Here is a 6,014-nt window from a genome sequence, read left to right on the forward strand (position 1 = left end):
TTTTATTAACCCCTCATGTGCCATATCCCACTGCCTGTTCAGACTTGCCCTGAAGCATCACCAGCTAGGTCAGGGGTATGTTGTCGCTCATAAATGTGCACAGGGACATGTCTCAGGCATCACTGTGGGCCACAGTGGTACAAACCCATCACTGGGGAACCGGTGAAAAGCCTTTCCCTGTGCTCCCCTGTCTCACTGCAGAGACCAGCAGCCAGTGTGAAGGTCTGCAATGGTGAAGAGCCAGTTTAGATCAAAAACTCTCCATTCCTGAGGTTAACAGACACAAAACTGTTCTTCATATGTCCCTGGGTGCCAGTGGACTTTCATCAGGGCAGAGAGCAAGTGGAGTCATAGTAAAGGGCACAACTTGAGCATCACACAAGCACCACTGGTCTCAGGAGGTAAGGTTGAATGAAGCCCATAGTGATGAACATGCAAAATGTTTCATTCTGAGAAACTATTTAAAAACAAGGGACCTGAAAAGAAAAGCAAAGAATAAAACAAAGCAGTTTTTACTTCTTTTTATGTGGGGGTAAGGAAAGGTATTGACAAACAGAGGAGTGGAATCCTTAAATACACAGAGTCTAAACCAGAGGGAAAACGTGCACGTGAGGATACAAACACAGACACTTCTGAGTGGGCCTTGGAGAAGCCAAAATGCAGAACATTTCTGCTCACACAGAGGTAAAACTACTGGAGGAAGGCACTGGAATGACAGGCAGACTCAACCGTACGTATCAGTCCATTGATTTGTTCCTCTGCCCTGTGTATCTGCCTTCCCCATGCTCACAGCGGACAGAGTAAGAATATGCTGTTAATTTTGGAGTGGGAAAAAGGCAGCAGAAATATAACCCCAGCCTTTTCTGTGTAAATGCAGTCTACCAGCTCCTGTCTTGGGGCTGTAATGTACTGCAACATTGATATAGTCACTCACTTTTAACCTCCTATTTAGTCATATACAGTCACTAAAGCACAGAGACATTGGGTAGCTTGCCAAGAGACTGATGGTATGTGCTGATTTTCATATAAATTTACATGAATTTGCATACATTCCCTCTCAGTTTACATTCATTCCCTGCGATGCCTCAAGAACAAGTAAAATATTCCTTAGTTTGAATGAGTCAAAATTTTCTACTTCTCTTCTGTTTCCTCTCTTGCTGCTACCATTTTTCAGCTACGAGTCGATGTGTTTTTTCTTGTTCCACTTCATTTTCCACCTCCCTTCCACTTTTAGCTACCACAGTGATCCATTCCTTTTTCACAGTGTATGAATACTTGTATAGTCATGGAGTAATGTTTTATGTTCACAAAGTAAGTAGTACCCCAAACTACAGCACTATCAAATCTACACAGCACTGATTGCTCACGGGCTAATTTAATATGCTGCTTCATCCTTCATTTCCTTTCCTGTACAAACAAGTCTCAAGCGTGTGTCTGAAATCTGCTTGGTGGAAAGCTCCAGGTAAGCAGAATTCCTCATAAACACATATTGAAGAAAAATGATCCTCATCTGTATTTGCTGTGTCGATTGGAGAGGTGCATGCAAGACCGCAGACAGGGAATGCCTGTTCTTGAGGGAGCAACGTGGGTCTGGGGTAAAGCGGTTGCTTTGGGAAATATCTTAGAGGTCACTGTGGGATCTGAGTGAGCAAGAGCTAATGCGGTGTTGACAGGTTTTCCTAATGTCACACCTAACCCTTTGCTGCCTCTGTGGCCCTTGCTTTGCTGCTTGGCATCACTGAGAAGTGTTTGGCTTTGTTATTGGTGTAACTGCCCTTCAAGTATGTGTGGGCTGCAATTACCAGCCCCTCAGCATCCTCTGTGACGGCACAAACCACATCCTTCTACCTGTCTTTTGGCCTCGCATCTGAGACCGCTGACATCTCAGCCACACGTCCTCTGTTTCCTTCATATCCTTCTTTGTTCTGGGTGGAGGGAGGGGGCTCGAGGTGTAGACAAACACGGAGTATTCCAGATGCAACAGCAGAAGCACTGGGTAGAGGGATATGGTAACTCCTCCTTTCTGGTCACAGTCCTGATGTAACGCAGTCTGTGGTTTCCCTTATTTGCCATAAGAGTGCACTGTTGACTCGTGTTCAATTTGTCCTCCTCCTCCTGGTCCTTCTTAGCAGGGCCTATGGATTGATGCCCCAGCTGTGTTGATGCCCGGCGTTGTCTTGCGCTGGGTACAGAGCACGGCCCTCCTAGGAGCTGAACTTCGTGAGGTTTCTCTTGGCTCAGACCTGACGTTTCCTGAGGTCCCTGTGGAATGAGGCTTTGCCATTCATGTGCCAGCTACATCTTCATTTTACCACTTCAAATACTTAGATAATTTAATATTGTCTAAAAATTGGTGAGGGTGCATCTGAATTATTGTCTAGAAAGCATATGAGGACATTGAACTATATCAGTCCACTGCTTAACCCTGGGATACTTTGATTGTTACTCAAAGTCAATCATACTTCAGACTGATTGTGCCCACTGATTTTGATATGGGTGGTCCATTACTGTATCTTTAACTCAAGGTTTTTCATTGTATTCATTTGTATTAGCTCAGTGGTGTCCAGTCTTCCCTGAAACTAACCCTCCAGGGCCTCTCATCCCACTCCCTTCACTTACCACCTCAGCTAACTCCTCACCTGTGGGATGCAGCTCTTTGCTCCAGTCTGACTCTTCCCATCCTGGGATTCCTGCCACACTGTCTGCAGTTCTGGGATCACTGCCTCTTCCTGTGATTCGTGGTTGGTTGTCCTGTCAGAAGATGGCCTTGATGAGTATTGCCCATAACCTGCCCTCCTACAGGCCCCCAGGCAAAGGCAGGTTTGGTGAGATGTGTATTGCCCAGCCACCTTCTGGGGTTTGGAAGGTTTGGGAAGCCTGTACACATTCCCATGTGGGTCTGTTCTCTATCCAGGGATTATCCCAGTTACTTGTCATCTCAGTGCAGCTTCTGCCTTACACTCTGCCTCTACACTGATTCGCACGTCCAAAGACATCTCCTGAAACCGAGTCACACACCAAGCTCCAGCTGATGTGCTCCTGCAGACTCACATGTGAACCTAGAGAATGAGAGCCTGCCCTTCAAATGAAACGCTTCTTCCAAATGCCACTGTCATTGGCACCCATCCTACCTTTGCTTGCAGGAGGATTGTAGGAGTTGTCTTCAGGAAAGCACAGGCTGATGGAAAGGACATTACACACAACAGTAAGAGAAGAGTGTTGTGCAAAGACCAACAGCTCAGGTGATTTGTCAGCCAAAAGCCTGTCCTCTGGCAGCTCTGCATCGCAATGCATGTGCCATTTCTCTTTCTGTTACCCCCACCAAGAGACCAGATCCACAGGAGGCCCAAGCCAAGGAAACACAGGCAGCAGAAATCAGCCTCACTTAAGGCTTACAGAGGGTGAAGCAAGCAAAATTCCAAAGCACAAGAACACATTGCAATAAACACTAACTCCTGGGTCACAACTATCCCCAAATCCCTTTCCCTTACCCATCAAAAACACCCAGGAAGGGGTTGTAAGGACTCAGCAGCTGACACCCTTTATCCTCCAAGCTGCACACACATGAACCTGTTGACACCACCGGGGCATATGCAGGCTGTTGCGTGTAGATGCGCATGCGGGAATGCAAGTGAGCAGAACCAAGGTCCTTGGAAAGTTGCACTCAATCCAATCCTTTTCTGCTGCTTTGCAGTTCTTTGAGCTTAGGCACTCTCCCAGCACACGGTTAACGCTGAGCTCCTTCCCGGGCTCTTCATTAGCCTGCAGGACAGAGCCCTTTCCTGCATTCCTGCGCAGGTCTGATGCTCCTTGGGGCTAGTTCGCACGGCTGAATGGAGGTGTTTCCTCCACAGAGGGCTCTGTCCCTCTTCCCTGAGCCATGGGGTGCTTGTTCCAGCTTGCACACAAAGCTCAAGGACGATGTATTGCTGCAGGTGTTCTCTGTGAGAAGCCAAGAGGTGAGCAGGCCCAGTGCCTCCCAAAGGGTTAGAAAAAGGCTAGGCTGTCTCGTCTGACGACACCTGACAGCACAGGGTGAAGTTCTAGGTCCCGAGGGGGAAAAAGCAAAACCAAACAAGCAACCAAACCAAAACGTCTCCTGCTTCCAAACTCCAACTCGCCTTTCTCTGCCTGCAGGCAGCAAACACCTGATAGGAAAGATGAGAGGCAAAGACTTGGAGAGCAGGGAGAGAGGCAGAGGGCTTGGGCAGGGTTGGAGACACTGACAAAAACCTGTTTCCCAAGGCAGCAGAGAATCATAGCATAGTTTGGGTTGGAAAGGACCTTAAGATCATCCAGTTCCAACCCCCCTGCCATGGGCAGGGACACCTCACACTAAACCATGGCACCCAAGGTTCTGTCCAACCTGGCCTTAAACACCACCAGGGATGGAGCATTCACAACTTCCCTGGGCAACCCATTCCAGTGCCTCACCACCCTAACAGTAAAGAATTTCCTTCTTAGATCCAATCTAAACTTCCCCTGTTTCAGTTTTAACCCGTTACCCCTTGTCCTGTCACTACAGTCCCTAATGAAGAGTCCCTCCCCAGCATCCCTATAGGCCCCCTTCAGATACTGGAAGCTGCTCTGAGGTCTCCACGCAGCTTCTCTTCTCCAGGCTGAACAGCCCCAGTGTTCTCAGCCTGTCTCCATACAGGAGCTGCTCCAGCCCCTGATCATCCTCGTGGCCTCCCCTGGACTTGTTCCAACAGCTCCATGTCCTTTTTATGCTGAGGACACCAGAACTGCACACAATGCTCCAGGTGAGGTCTCACCAGAGCAGAGTAGAGGGGCAGGATCACCTCCTTTGACCTGCTGGTCACGCTCCTTTTGATGCATGACGGGAGCAGTTTAGGGGTATGGCATAGCTGTCCATGACAAGGTGGCAGATCATCAGAGGGCCACAAGTCATGGGCTTAGTGATGTTTAATTGCATTTCCCAAGGAGTCAGCAGTGCTCACTTCCTCAGAGAGCTTGGTCTGCTCACCCCAGGTCACCCGGCATTAGGGATTCATGCATGCTCTTACCACAAGCTGTCACACGCTGTAGTAAGCGTGTACTTGGGATTCCATGGGGAATAACTGGGGCTGTGGGGATCCACATAGAATCATAGAATGGTTTGGGTTGGAAAGGACCTTAAGATCATCAAGTTCCAAACCCCCTGCCACGGGCAGGGACACCTCACAGTAAGCCATGTCACCCAAGGCTTCATCCAACCTGGTCTGCATCCTTAAGCGCATCTTCGGACATTCGGACTCTCCTTCCTGCAAGATCTTGCATGTTCTGTCTTTGTTTTACTCTTATGGAAAGGGCATGGAACCTTCTGCATGGCAGAAAAAGCCAGCAGCAGTGATGTGGTTAAATTATTGGTCAGATCCAGGTGTGATTCCTGCTCTCCCCTACCTTCCTTCAGACCATTACACGCTTCAGGACCAGAGGGAAGCAGTGGGTCAATGTAGTTCAGCTTACATCAAATGTCCTGCCTGGGTGAGTTGGCTGGACCTTGACTGGAGCACACAGTTCACCCCGTGAGTGTGCTAGGTCTCAGATCTGGCTCTGAGGCAAGGAATTAAATCACATTTCATAATACCTTGTTTCCAGCCCTCACGTAATCAAGCTGTGAGTCCAAGTCACTGCAAGAGCCATCATGGGAAGGTCTGCAAATCAAGCACTTATCTCAGCAGATTTCCATTGTGGATTCCTGCTCCTGTTCTGCCAGTGAAAATCTTCTATGCCTGCATTGCTCTGAGATACTTGCGTGCACAAACTCTACCTAATTTTCCTCCAGATATATACCTGTAGTCCCAGGGGACTTCCAGCCCAAAATGTCTCCATAGGAGCTTTTTCCTGGAGCGATGTGCCTTATAGGCTTGGCTGTTACTGCTCCTCCTTGCTGCCCTGCTGCCGAGCCTGCTCACAGTTACCAACGCCAGCCCCTGCTTAATGTGGCATTTAGGGCCTGAGTCACTAACAATGGCAGGGTCAAAAATGGTCACTGTAATTAAGGTCTTTAT

This window comes from Pezoporus occidentalis, unplaced genomic scaffold, assembly GCF_034315485.1.
Source record: "Pezoporus occidentalis ecotype Australia unplaced genomic scaffold, CSIRO_AGI_Poc_V1 ctg119, whole genome shotgun sequence".
NCBI classification, from domain to species: domain Eukaryota; kingdom Metazoa; phylum Chordata; class Aves; order Psittaciformes; family Psittacidae; genus Pezoporus; species Pezoporus occidentalis.